We start from the raw sequence: 15,394 nt of genomic DNA, 5'->3' as shown, positions 1-15,394 counted from the left end.
TCCCTTATTACGTAGCACCCTCTCTAGGTAAGTATGGTGCCTTCCCTTATTAGGTAGCATCCGCTCTAGCTATGTATGGCACTGTGCCTTATTACGTAGCACCTTCTCTAGCAATGTATGGCGCCATCCCTTATTACACACCATCCTCTCTAGGTATATTTGGCGCTGTCACTTATTACGTAGCACCCTCTCTAGCTATGTATGGTGCCGTCCCTTATTACATAACATCCTTTCTAGCTATGTATGATGCTGCCCGTTTTTATGTAGCATCCTCTCTAGCTATCTAGGGCGCCGTACCTTATTAGGTAGCACTCTCCCTAAGTATGTATGGTGCTGTCCCTTATTACGTAGCACCCTCTCTAGCTATGTATGGTGCCTTCCCTTATTACGTATCATCCGCTCTAGGTATGTATGGTGCCTTCCCTTATGTAGCATCCTCTCTAGTTATGTATGGCGCTGTCCCTTATTACGTAGCATCCTCTCTAGCAATGTGTGGCGCCTTCCCTTATTACGTAGCATCCTCTCTAGCTATGTATGGTGCCGTCCCTTATTGTGTAGCATCCTCTCTAGCTATGTATGGTGCCTTCCCTTATTACGTAGCATCCTCTCTAGGTATGTATGGTGCCGTCCCTTATTACGTATCATCCGCTCTAGGTATGTATGGTGCCTTCCCTTATTACGTATCATCCGCTCTAGGTATGTATGGTGCCTTCCCTTATGTAGCATCCTCTCTAGTTATGTATGGCGCTGTCCCTTATTACGTAGCATCCTCTCTAGCAATGTGTGGCGCCTTCCCTTATTACGTAGCATCCTCTCTAGCTATGTATGGTGCCGTCCCTTATTGTGTAGCATCCTCTCTAGCTATGTATGGTGCCTTCCCTTATTACGTAGCATCCTCTCTAGGTATGTATGGTGCCTTCCCTTATTACGTATCATCCGCTCTAGGTATGTATGGTGCCTTCCCTTATTACGTATCATCCGCTCTAGGTATGTATGGTGCCTTCCCTTATTACGTAGCATCCTCTCTAGCTATGTATGGTGCTGTCCCTTATTACGTAGCATCCTCTCTAGCAATGTATGGTGCCTTCCCTTATTACGTAGCATCCTCTCTAGGTATGTATGGTGCCTTCCCTTATTACGTATCATCCGCTCTAGGTATGTATGGTGCCTTCCCTTATGTAGCATCCTCTCTAGTTATGTATTGTGCCTTCCCTTATTACGTAGCATCCTCTCTAGCTATGTATGGTGCCTTCCCTTATTATGTAGCATCCTCTCTAGGTATGTATGGTGCCTTCCCTTATTACGTATCATCCGCTCTAGGTATGTATGGTGCTGTCCCTTATTACGTAGCATCCTCTCTAGCAATGTATGGTGCCTTCCCTTATGTAGCATCCTCTCTAGTTATGTATGGTGCCTTCCCTTATTACGTAGCATCCTCTCTAGCAATGTATGGTGCCTTCCCTTATTACGTAGCATCCTCTCTAGGTATGTATGGTGCCGTCCCTTATTATCAAACAGACAAAAGCCCTATGTAAATACATAGAAACATAGCTGATAAACCGTGTGCAATAATATACGGTCAGCATAAATTCCACTCCTAACACAATATAACAACAAAAGAGGAAAAAGAGTGATTCATATCAAGAGTATTATTTTATTACATATCAAAACTTTACATGATTATGTCAAAGTAATCATAGCAATTAATAGCACTAGAAAATGGGGAACACACAAAGAATCCAGGGGATAGTAGCACAGGATAATATGCAGAGACACAATAATAACCCCACATGGGGATGTCAGGTATCAAAATAATGCAGTGGGGACCTTTAAGGCAAGAGGCTGACTCAAGGAACAGTTGTAGCAGAACAGACAGTATGTAGAATCACATCATCATAGACAATAAGACCACCCAAATGTTCCCTTCGCTCAATATTATAAGAGGAGCCATCTTACCAAGGATGCAGAGGTTTAAAGTGCTCAGTGCCAAATGCCCATGTGGACAAAAAACGCCTCTTATTATGTAGCACCCTCTCTAGCTATGTATGGCGCCGTCCCTTATTACGTAGCACCCTCTCTAGCTATGTATGGCGCCGTCCCTTATTACGTAGCACCCTCTCTAGCTATGTATGGCGCCGTCCCTTATTACGTAGCACCCTCTCTAGCTATGTATGGCTCCTTTCTTTATTATATAGCGTCCTGTTATGTTCAGAACCTGGTATGTAAAGGAAAAGAAAGTGCACCATGTAATATTATGTTACATATACAGGTGCTTCTCACAAAATTAGAATATCATCAAAGACTTAATTTCAGTTCTTCAATACAAAAAGTGAAACTCATATATTATATTGAGTCATTACAAACAGTGATCTATTTCAAGTGTTTATTTCTGTTAATGTTGATGATTATGGCTTACAGTCAATGAAAACACAAAAGTCATTATCTCAGTAAATTAGAATACTTTATAACAACAGCTTGAAAAATGTTTTTAAAATCCGAAATGTTGGCCTACTGAAATGTATGTTCAGTAAATGCACTCAATACTTGGTCGGAGCTCCTTTTGCATCAATTACTGCATCAATGCGGCGTGGCATGGAGGCGATCAGCCTGTGGCACTGCTGAGGTGTTATGGAAGCCCAGGTGGCTTTGATAGCAGCCTTCAGCTCGTCTGCATTGTTGGGTCTGGTGTCTCTCATCTTCCTCTTGACCATGCCCCATAGATTCGCTGGGGTTAAGGTCAGGCGAGTTTGCTGGCCAATCAAGCCCAGTGATACTGTTGTTTTTAAACCAGGCATTGGTACTTTTGGCAGTGTGGACAGGTGCCAAGTCCTGCTGGAGAATGACATTTCCATCTCCAAAAAGCTTGTCGTCAGAGGGAAGCATGAAGTGCTCTAAAATGTCCTGGTAGACGGCTGAACTGACTTTGGTCTTGATAAAACACAGTGGACCTCCACCAGCAGATGACATGGCCCCCCAAACCATCACTGATTGTGGAAACTTCACACTAGACCTCCAGCAGCTTGGATTGTGGCCTCTCCACTCTTCCTCCAGACTCTGGGACCTTGATTTCCAAATGAAATGCAGAATTTACTTTCATCTGAAAACAACACCTTGGACCACTGAGCATCAGTCCAGGTCCTTTATTCCTTGGCTCAGGTAAGATGCTTCTGCCGTTGTCTATTGGTCATGAGTGGCTTGACACAAGGAACGCGACACTTGTAGCCCATGCCCTGTATATGTCTGTGTGTGGTGGCTCTTGAACCAATGACTCCAGCAGCAGTCCATTCCTTGTGAATCTCCCCCAAATTTTTGAATGGCCTTTTCTTAGCAATCCTTTCAAGGCTGCGGTTATCCCAGTTGCTTGTGCACCTTTTTCTACCACACTTTTTCCTTCCACTCAAATTTCCGTTAATATGCTTGGATACAGCACTCTGTGAACAGCCAGCTTCTTTAGCAATGACCTGTCAATGTCAGGGTAAAAGAGAATATATATATTTGTAACTTTTATACTTTTGTAACTTTTATACGCTTTTTTGCTAATGTACTAACCACCATTTTGTGTCATATAACAATAAGCTTTCCTTGCTACGTAATTACTCAAATCGAAACTTAAACTAAGACATTTCCAGTGTTGCCAAGACATTTCAGAGAAACGAAACAAGATTATAAGCTGACGGCTGCAATTTCTGCCCAGAGACTGAGATAAGGAGATGTGGACCAATCAGGAGTGGCCAGACATTGGAATTTCATGGTTTACCCCGCCCCGGACAACCCCTTTTCCCTCCCATTATGTAGTGTATTTAGATTTGTGCATGTAAAAATAAATTCAGAACAATGCTGAGGAGGTTGACTGTAGTAGTCTTCTGAGCATGCTCTGAGCTTGAACCAGCTTGTTGCCTGACTCATTCTTTGAATGGTTGACCCATGCTCATAGTTTGAATTTGGAGTGACTGGAGGACGAGTGGAATGTCATCACGACCCCCACAAATGGCGCTCAACGTGCGGCGTGGCTAGCGGTACGCCGCCCTCCCGGACCCATATTGCTGACTTCCCTGGTGGTGACCGCGGTGGCTGAATTTGAGGCCTGATCAACCTCCATCGAACACGGTAAGTTGAGATGTATTTTATATGTCTCACTTGCCTGTGTGTCAGCCGCAGCGGTTTCTGTGGGGTTGTTAGGTTGGATCTGGGTGGGTGACCGGTCGAGTGGTGAGACCTTGGGCGTCCCGCACCACGTCCTGAACCAGCAAGTGTTAAACCGAGTGACGTCGCATGCCTGCGCGTGCTCGTGTGCACACCACCTCCTCCTCCCCCGGTCACTGTACTTTTCTTAGAAGGCTGCCTCCCGTAACTGATAGTCGAAGTTTCAAAGCATTCCTGAATTGTAGTGTAAGGTGTTGTGCTGTAAGAATCTGTGACGAATTGAGAGGTGTACTCTTCGTCTAATACAGAGACTGCTGTTAAATCAAGGTTAGGAAACAGTGTATTGAGGTGTACTCTACACTGACGGGTGGTACCGTGGTAGGAAAGGAGATAGATTGAGAGGTGACTCTCTATCTCATCGGTGTATTGAGGGGTACTCTACACTGACGGGTGGTGCCGTAGTAGGAAGGAAGACGAATTGAGGTGTACTCTTCGTCTTATACAGAGAAACCTCATAAGGAGGGGTTCTGCTGTCAGGGTGCCGTGGTGAGTCGTACTGTAAAGTCGCCATTCAAAGTTAGGGAAGGGACAGATGGAGGCGTACTCTCTGTCTTAGTGTATTGAGGAGTACTCTACACTGATGAGTGGCGACCTGTCGGCTGCACCAGTGATCTGAGTCGCGACAGATCATTGCATTCTATAAGAAAATGTTGTGTATATTCAAATTTGAAAGATTTCGTAAGTTGCGGAATGCTGCTGTAGGAGTTAAGCCAATTAGTGGAGTTACGGGAAGGCAAGAAGGCAAGAAGAATGTTAGGAATTTGTAGAACATGATAAGCTTATGAATGTGTTACACAAAAGTTGGGAAAGTTGGGTGAGGATTTCTGCAAGCACATCTTAGAGTAGATGATGCAGGGGGGGGACAGAGAATGCCGAGCCTTTGTTCGGATACATGAAAGCTGCAGAATGTGATGTGTTATGTGACCCTAAATTGGCCGTAACCCCGTTGATGCTTGTCACTACACCGAGCCTTCAGCCACCGCCCTATAATGGTGCCAACAACAAATCACCGGAGGGGTGGACGTGTCGGGTGTGTGGAGAGCAAAACCCACTCTGGGCGGGCCGCCCATGGCACGATGCCCAGCCTGCCCCCAAGAACAATCCCACCCCCACTCCCACCTCCTCCCTCCAACGGCCATCTTACTACACCTTTTCCTGCCTCCAAGAATAATCCCACTCCCACCTCCTCCCTCCCACGGCCATCTTGCTACACCTCTTACTTGTTGTGGGAGGCCCGGAAAGCCCCAATCCAGCCTATATCCACTACTAGATCCATCCGGTGCATATTACCAGCCACCAGCACAGGTGGAAAAGCCCGTAGTCCCAGAGTACCCATCTGAAGTTAATGTGACACCCTCTGCTCCAGTTCACGATGCTGAGACGCTTCCCCTGTTTCCTATGGGAGTCACCCACAACCCTGGGGATATCCTCCTCAACTCCCCAGAATTTCAGGCCAGACTGCTCTCCCTCCGTCAACATACTGTTACTCAAGACGATACGGAGCCAGATGAGGGATGGGCTCAAGATACCCCCCCCTTTACCCCATACGTCTCCTATGGCATCCTCCACCCCACATTCATTACCCGTACTCCGGCCCTTGCTCCAAGCAACTGCTGAAAGAGCACCACCCCCCAGCCCCTCAGAAGTCTGGGACCCCTGCCGCTCCCGGAACCTAGTAGACCCATCAGGACGCCCTGTCACTCTGTCAATAGGCTATGGTGACATCCTTACACATCGGGTGGGGGCCATAGTCAACCCTGCAAACACCTGTATGAGCCATGTTGGAGGATTGGTTCGTAAAATTGCCCTTGCTGCTGGTTCTACTCTGGCTGCAGAATGCCAGGCTCACTTAGCCGAAAACGGAGAGCTTTCAAAAGGCCATGGATTCCACAAAAGCAGGATCCCTTAGTACGTATGAATCCGGCCTAGAATACATGAAACAGTTAAAAGCCTGGGCTCAGGATCGCTTGTCAGATCAAGCTGGGTCTGTACAAGATGTTCAACAAGACCCTGATGAATCTGTGGAAAGATATGCTGCAAGACTCAGCATGCATTTTGAGGATCTCGGATACAGTTCTCACGTCAACACGCAGGCCGCCCTGTTGGTTCAGGCCCTAGTAGATGGCCTACAAGACGCTCTCAGAGATGAAGTCTTGAGAGTACGGCCCGAGATTCGTTCTTCTTCTTTCAACGACGCGGTGAACATCGTCAAAGCTTTCCAAAAATCAATGCTAAAAATGGAAAAGGATACTAAGCCAAAGAAGAAAGCCGCTCCTGCCATGATATATCAAGCTCAAGAAAGCTACCCACCCCTGGCAACCAACATGGAATCAAGTGGGTAATGGTTAAAGGCACAGGTGATGATACTCCTCCCACATATAGAAAACAAGACAGAAGAGATGACAAGGGATCATCTAGAAACAGAAGACAACCTCGTGATTCTGAAGGATGAATGTTATGTTGGGAGTGTGGTAGCCTTGACCACATCCTCAGAGACTGTCACTTTACAGGTGGACACTGGGGCGGCCACATCTGTCATTTCCTCTGCACAGCTCCCTCCTTCTGTATCCCTATCACCGGATACCCTCACCTGTGTTGGGGTGGAAGGCCAACATATTTCCTCTCCACTCACAGTCCCTGTGTCTGCAGGACCGTTCACCGGAGTACTCACAAGATTCTTGGTCTCTGAAACTTGCCCTGTCAACCTGTTGGGAACCGATCTCTTAGAGCGGATGAAGGCAACAATTACCTTCGGAAACCATGGTATGGAGCTTCTTTTGCGGGACCCTCATTCCGAACAAGGGACTGAAGACCACTGTGTTCTTAAAGCCTTCCCTCTCATGATGATGACCATACAATCTCACAGTTCCCTCACTCTCTGTGGTCCAGTGGGCCAGAGGACGTCGGCCTCCTGCAGGTTCCCCCGGTCCGAGTACACCTCAAGCCTGGACACAGGTATCCACGGTTGCCACAATACCCCCTCAAGGCTGCACAAGAACAAAGCTTGGGTACCCAAATCGTTTCCCTCCTGGAATCAGGAGTCCTTGTCAGATGTGTATCTCCATGCAATACACCCCTCTTTTCTGTAAAAAAGAAAACCGTTCCGGGAGAGTCTCCAAGATACCAGTTGGTTCAGGATCTCAGAGCCGTCAATGCAGCTACCATTTTAGAAACTCCAGTGGTACCCAACTCAAACACCCTCTTGTCTCAGCTGCCTCCAACGGCCACCTTGTTTACGGTGTTAGATCTGGCCAACGCCTTCTTCAGTATACCCTTACATGAAGATTCGTGGTTTCTTTTTGCCTTCACCTTTCAAGGAGCACAGTTTACATGGACCAGGACTCCGCAGAGCCCAGAACTCTCCTAACCAATTCACTCATTCTATGAAGTCTATTCTGAAGCCTTGGGTTCAAGAGAACCCTCAGGTCACCCTTCTACGGTATGTGGATGATCTTTTACTATGTGGCACTGAAGAAAATTTGCCAGAGATGTCAGCATCCCTTCTCTGGTTTCTTCACTCAGCTAACTGTAAAGTCTCGAAAGGCGAAGTCCAATGGTGTCTGCCCAAGGTCATTTTCCTCGGACATTGTATATCACAAGGTGCTAGACATCTGACTGAAGAAAGAAAACAAGCCATCATGGAAATCACCTTCCCAACCACCTACTCCGCTATGCAGACTTTCCTTGGCCTCATCACTTACTGCAGGCAATGGATCCCTGATGCCTCAAAGCTCATGCAACCTCTGTACGACTGTTTCAAGAATGAAGGCTCAGTTTGGCTTCATGCTGAAGATCCACGTGTTTCTCATCAACACAGACCGTTTTGACCGCCTTAAACAGGCTGTTGTCTCTGCCCCGGCCTTGGGCTTACCAGACAATACTCAGCCATTTCACGTTTTTTTGTCTCTGAATCGGAAGGTCATGCCTCTGGAGTTCTAGCACAACGCTATGATCATAAGTATCGGCCTTTGGGCTACTACTCAGCCCGCCTGGACCCTGTCGCCCGAACTGCCCTCATGTGCCTTAAGGCGGTCCACGCTGCTCACATCCTCCTTGACAAGTCAGCTGATATCGTCCTTGGACATGATCTAGTTATACAGGCCGGCCATGATCTCTCAGCTGTTCTGCAACAAACATCTCCGAAACATCTCACCAACCAAAGACACCTGCGGCTGCAGTGTTCCCTATTGTTGCCCTCCAATATAACATTTACCAGATGTCTGACTATCAATCCTGCCACTTTGTTTCCACCTTCTAGGGGGGAAGGTGAAGAGGGTGAAGGTCCATTGGTGGAACCTCATGTTTGTATAAAAATTTTGCAGGAAGAGACTTCTGCTCCAGAGAATATGGTGGCACATCCGCTCGCACACCCTGCCTTGCACCTATGGACTGATGAATCCCGTTTTGCAGACCCTCAGGGGAAGTTCCACACGGGATATGCTGTCACAACAGACCTAACAGTTCTGAAGGCTGAAGCTCTACCACCATACATGTCTGCACAAGAAGCTGAACTTGTGGCTCTCACAGAGGCCTGCCACCTGGCAGCAGGAACAAAAGTGAATATATATATATACCGATTCCAGGTATGGACATGGAATTTGCAATGATTCTGGACTCTTGTGGAAGTCTAGAGGATTCATCACAGCTGCAGGTACACCAGTGAAACATGCCTCATGGATTAAGGCCCTGATGAAGGCCCTGGAACTACCCATTCAGGTTGCTGTTATGAAGGTCAAGGCTCATGGAAGACTAGAATCCAGAGAAGCCAGGGACAACCACCTAACTGACCAAGCAGCCAAGACTGCAGCAGTGGAGAATGTGTCATCAAAGTGGCAGGAAAAGGAAGAAGGGATGGGGGAGACCCTGCAAACCGTAGCTGTGGCGCTCACTAGAGCAAGAGCCAAAGAACAGCCGGCGGAAGACCATACAAGTCCAGCGGAGACACGAGTGGAATCCAGGGGGGTTAGGATGCCTGAAGAAAAATTGTGTGAGGAACAAAGGGAGACCCCCACTGAAGAAGTCAAGCAATGGAAAGCGGCAGGAGCTGTGCTGGCAGGTCGCAAAGATTCAAAGGTCAACTCGACTCTTTACCAAGTGGATGGGAAGCCTTGCTTGCCTAGACGCATGTACTCAGCTGTGGCAGCATGGGCTCACGGGCCTACACACAGAGGAAAGAATCAAGCCTTGGCATGTATCAAGAAACTGTACTTTGCACCCGGAATCTCTTCCACTGTGACTGCGTACTCAAAATCCTGCTCTGTCTGCGCTACCTGCAACCCAACGTGTACGGCACGGGTCCCTCTCCAACACCTGGCTAAACCAGACTACCCTTGGCAGAGAATACAAGTCGACCATATCCAAATGCCTAAAGCAAGAAAATAGGAGTACGTTTTGGTAGCCGTGGATATGTTCTCAGCCTGGCCCGAGGCCTACCCGGTCGTCAACATGACTGCTAAAGTCACAGCCAAGAAACTGATCACCAAAATTGCCCGCAGATTTGGAGTTCCCCAAGTCATAGAATCGGATCAAGGACCAGATTTCACAACAAATATCTACAAAGAACTCTGGAACATGTTGGGAACAGATTTGGGCCTCCACACTCCATACCATCCTGCCAGTTCAGGCAAAGTGGAAAGGATGAATTCCACACTCAAGACCCAGCTCTTGAAAATGACCTAAGATCATCCCCTCCCCTGGCCCGACCCACTCCCCATAGTATTGTATCATATCACACACACTCCTCAGGCCAAACATGGGCTGACTCCCTATAAAATTTTGTTTGGAACCCCACCTAAAATAGGAGAGATTAGGCCCCAAGAGTTGTCTGAAACACATGATAGAGTGGTAAAATTTGTGATTGCCTTGTCTAGAGAATTGACTAACACCCGCTCTCCAGTATCTGCTTCTCTCCCAGAATCTACAGGTGATGCAGTACATGATTACATCCCAGGCGATCTAGTGTATGTGAAGAAGTTTGTCCGGAGAGACTGCCTCCAGCCGCGGTTCAAGGGACCGTACACTGTGCTTCTCACCAACCCGACGGCTCTGAAGCTTGAGGGCAAGAGCACCTGGATTCACGCCTCCCACTGCAAGAGAGACAGAACGAGTCTATAAAAGATGACTACCTTTTTCTATATCCTTTCCATATGCTTACTGTCTGTCCCAGGGTGGACAGCTACCACACAGGGGTAGATACCTCCTTTTTCTCAAGTCAGTTGGGAGAACTCCATGTGTTATCCAGGATAGGGCTCAATTGTCTGGGGGCGTCCCATAAGGGGGCAGCTTCTAAGATGATTGGGTGAAGAAATCCACCTCCCCTCTCCCCACACATGGACAGTCTCAAAGGCCCCGAAGCAAGAGAAAGCTTAGTGTTTAGGGGGGAATGTCAGGGTAAAAGAGAATATATATATTTGTAACTTTTATACTTTTGTAACTTTTATACGCTTTTTTGCTAATGTACTAACCACCATTTTGTGTCATATAACAATAAGCTTTCCTTGCTACGTAATTACTCAAATCGAAACTTAAACTAAGACATTTCCAGTGTTGCCAAGACATTTCAGAGAAACGAAACAAGATTATAAGCTGACGGCTGCAATTTCTGCCCAGAGACTGAGATAAGGAGATGTGGACCAATCAGGAGTGGCCAGACATTGGAATTTCATGGTTTACCCCGCCCCGGACAACCCCTTTTCCCTCCCATTATGTAGTGTATTTAGATTTGTGCATGTAAAAATAAATTCAGAACAATGCTGAGGAGGTTGACTGTAGTAGTCTTCTGAGCATGCTCTGAGCTTGAACCAGCTTGTTGCCTGACTCATTCTTTGAATGGTTGACCCATGCTCATAGTTTGAATTTGGAGTGACTGGAGGACGAGTGGAATGTCATCACGACCCCCACACTGTCAACTGGCACAGAATAAAAATGAATTATTGTTATATACATACTGACACATGAGGAGATTGATATTACTACACTGTATACATATGCACTATGTTTTCCTGATGTATAGTGATTAATCACTGATTATGGGGTGTAACCTATATATACCTTGCTTATGCACAGTGAATGTTCATGGCTTGAAAAAGGCTCACAGTGTGAAGAGACAAACCGTCGCACATACATACAGGGTATTACATGTACACTGACACTATACACTGTATACCATGTACAGGGCTCCTGTGTATAATGTCACTGGTGATCACTATATTACCTGTACACTTACATTATACATTGTACCATGTACAGAGCTCCCGTGTATAATGGCACTTATGGTAATATTGTGTTTTTTTTTATTAATGATCAGTATTGTAGTATTCGGTCACTATGTGGTGGTAATATGTGATCCAGTCGTGGTGTGGCGGTATTTGTCCCTTGTATGTGGTATTATTCGGTGACAATGTGGTGGTAATATGTGGTCTGGTTATGGTGTGGCAGTTTTTGTTCCTTGTATGTGGTATTATTTGTCCACTATGAAGTGGTAATATGTGGTCTGGTCATGGTGTGACGGTATTTGTTTCTGGTATGTGGTATTATTTGATCACTATGTGGTGGTTATATGTGGTGTGGTCATGGTGTGGTGGTATTTGTCTCTTGTATGAGGTATTTTTGGTCATTTTAAAAAATGTATATGACACATTCCCTTAAAGAAAAATAAATAAAAATATACCTAAAAAGAGTATTGGATATTTTAATTTTTTTTAAATAGGTTAGAGTAGAGTAGGGCCCGGCCAGAAGAGTCTACCTTATCGTGGTAAAAATCTTTTGGCCAAAACAAAAGCTGATGGCTATGTGTGTGATCTGGTGTTCACTGGGAACTGGTAATGTGTGGAGTGGAGTTTTTCCAAGAGTTGGCAGTTGGACTGTAGAAGGTTCGAGGGATAGAGGTGGAGCTGGGGTGGAACCCGGGCAGAGTCTCAAGGGGACCCGAAAATTTTGCCAGTATGGGGCCCTGAAATTCCTGGTGGCAGCCCTGCATACATGGGTGAGTAATGATCAGTTTTCTTCACTATTTCACGTCTGGAGTGCTGCCATTTTATTGCCGTATATCACTATAAATAAATATTTATCTATAACAATCTTTATTCATATGGTTACGTTTTTTATATGTAAAACAATAACTGCATACATGCTTCATATATTATACAAACTCAACCAATTGATCAGCAGGATCTATTGGAAAACTTGCAACCTTCTTCGGCTGGTATTCAGACTCATCATCTTGAATGTATGTGGCACTTAATACAAGGGCACACTATTTCTTGAACGGCTGAATATCTTTGCATGACCCTGATCCGATTCCTATGGAGTCCTGTGACTCTTTTTATTCAGCTATACATTACACTATTATTTATTGATGCTGGTTACTCAGTGATTTTGGTCATAGTGCAGGTTGTGCACCATAAACATTGTAAAATGCTGCTACATGACATGGCAGCAGAAATAAAGTGAGTAGGGTCACATTACGTCCACCCTACATAATGCAGCAAGCAGATAAAAAAAATCAGAACTTGTCACATCACCGCAGGGGTCGTAATGTAACCCTACTCACCTGCATCACGCTAACATGTAGCAGCGGCATAGACCGAAGTTTGGCAGCTTGACCTATGTTGTGACCAAACATCGTGTAGCCCCAGCATAGGCTAGACTGTGTGTGTAGGCTAACGTCACTGCCATGCAACGTCTATGCCTGTGAGCTGCAGGCTTCTGATTGGCCGATGATGTGTATTGCGGTGCAGGAACTCAATGTGTCTCTGCACCGTAACACACTTCAGCTGTCCAGGTGCACATCCAATTGAAGTGGGCACTGGCGTCAGCATAGGTCCAGTAGAAGTTTCTGCCACCGTAAACATTACCCCTTGGTAATGTAGGGGACATGTGATGACTATCAACATTGTGGATAGGGCGTAAGGTGTAGTGATCGGTGGTGGCACTGCCAAGTGAAATTAAAGAGTAACAAAAGGTCAAAAATCAATTTATTGTGGTGTTTACAAAATTACAAAAATATAATTGGTTGAACAACCTTTTGGTTTGTTGCCAGGTGCTAAAAAGGTTAAATCTTGCTGCCAGGTGGAAAAAAAGGGTTAAATCTTGCTGCCAGGTGGTAAAAGGGTTAAAGCTTGCTGCCAGGTGGTAAACGGGTTAAATCTTGCTGTCAGGTGGAAATAAGGGGTTAAATCTTGCTGCCAAGTGGAAAAAATAGGATTAAATCTTGCTGCCAGGTGGTAAACGGCTTAAATCTTGCTGCCAGGTAGAAAAAAGGGTTAAATCTTGCTGCCAGGTGGTAAACGGCTTAAATCTTGCTGCCAGGTGGTAAACGGCTTAAATCTTGCTGACAGGTAGTAAACGGGTTAAATCTTGCTTGCCAGGTGGTAAAAGGGTTAAATCTTGCTGCCAAGTGGTAAACGGCTTAAATCTTGCTGCCAGGTAGAAAACAGGGTTAAATCTTGCTTGCCAGGTGGTAAACGAGTTAAATCTTGCTGCCAGGTGGTAAACGGCTTAAACCTTGCTGCCAGGTAGTAAACGAATTAAATCTTGCTGCCAGGTGGTAAAGGGTTAAATCTTGCTGCCAGGTGGTAAAATGGTTAAATCTTGCTTGTCAGGTGATAAACGGGATAAATCTTGCTGCCAGGTGGTAAACGGCTTAAATCTTGCTGCCAGGTAGAAAAAAGGGTGAAATCTTGCTTGCCAGGTGATAAACGGGTTAAATCTTGCTGCCAGGTGGTAAACGGGTTAAATCTTGCTGCCACGTAGAAAAAAGGGTTAAATCTTGCTGCCAGGTGGTAAAAGGGTTAAATCTTGCTGCCAGGTAGAAAAAAGGGTTAAATCTTGCTGCCAGGTGGTAAACGGGCTAAATCTTGCTGCCAGGTAGTAAACGGGTTAAATCTTGCTGCCATTTGGTAAAAGGGTTAAATCTTGCTGCCAGGTAGTAAACGGCTTAAATCTTGCTGCCAGGTAGTAAATAGGTTAAATCTTGCTTGCCCGTTGGTAAATGGCTTAAATCTTGCTGCCAGGTAGTAAACGGGTTAAATCTTGCTGCCAGGTGGTAAAAGGGTTAAATCTTGCTGCCAGGTGCTAAAAGCATTAAATCTTGTCTTGCTGCCAGGTTGTAAAAGCGTTAAATCTTGCTGCCAGGTGGAAAAAAGGGGTTAAATCTTGCTGCCAGGTGGGAAAAAGGGGTTAAATCTTACTGTCGCATGGAAAAAAAAAGGGGTTACATCTTGCTGCCAGGTGAAAAAAAGGGGATAAATCTTGCTGCCAGGTGGTAAAAGGGTTAAATCTTGCTGCCAGGTGGAAAAAAGGGGTTAAATCTTGCTTGCCAGGTGGAAAAAAGGGATTAAATCTTGCTGCCAGGTGGAAAAAAAAGGATTAAATCTTGCTACCAGGTGGGAAAAAAAGGGTTAAATCTTACTGTCGCGTGGAGAAAAAAAAGGGTTACATCTTGCTGCCAAGTGGAACAAAGTTGATAAATCTTGCTGCCAGGTGGTAAAAGGGTTAAATCTTGCTGCCACGTGAAAAAAAGAGGTTAAATCTTGCTGCCAGGTGGAAAAAAGAGGATTAAATCTTGCTGCCAGGTGGTAAACTGCTTAAATCTTGCTGCCAGGTAGTAAACGGGTTAAATCTTGCTGCCAGGTGGTAAGCGGGTTAAATCTTGCTGCCAGGTGGTAAACAGCTTAAATCTTGCTGCCAGGTAGTAAACGGGTTAAATCTTGCTGCCAGGTGGTAAAAGGGTTAAATCTTGCTGCCAGGTGGTAAACGGGTTAAATCTTGCTGCCATGTGGTAAACGGCTTAAATCTTGCTGCCAGGTAGAAAAAAGGGTTAAATCTTGCTGCCAGGTAGTAAAAGGGTTAAATCTTGCTGCCAGGTGGTAAAAGGGTTAAATCTTGCTGCCAGGTGGTAAACGGGTTAAATCTTGCTGCCAGGTGGTAAACGGCTTAAATCTTGCTGCCAGGTAGTAAACTGCTTAAATCTTGCTGCCAGGTAGTAAACAGGTTAAATCTTGCTTGCCAGTTGGTAAACGGCTTAAATCTTGCTGCCAGGTAGTAAATGGGTTAAATCTTGCTGCCAGGTGGAAAAAATGGGTTAAATCTTGCTGCCAGGTGGAAAAAGGGGTTAAATCTTGCTGCCAGGTGGAAAAAAAGGATTAAATCTTGCTACCAGGTGGGAAAAAAGGGTTACATCTTGCTGCCA

The sequence above is a fragment of the Phyllobates terribilis genome, unplaced genomic scaffold (assembly GCF_046119375.1).
Source record: "Phyllobates terribilis strain yellow unplaced genomic scaffold, ASM4611937v1 Scaffold_364__1_contigs__length_1914224, whole genome shotgun sequence".
NCBI classification, from domain to species: domain Eukaryota; kingdom Metazoa; phylum Chordata; class Amphibia; order Anura; family Dendrobatidae; genus Phyllobates; species Phyllobates terribilis.
This window is presented reverse-complemented; position numbering follows the sequence as displayed.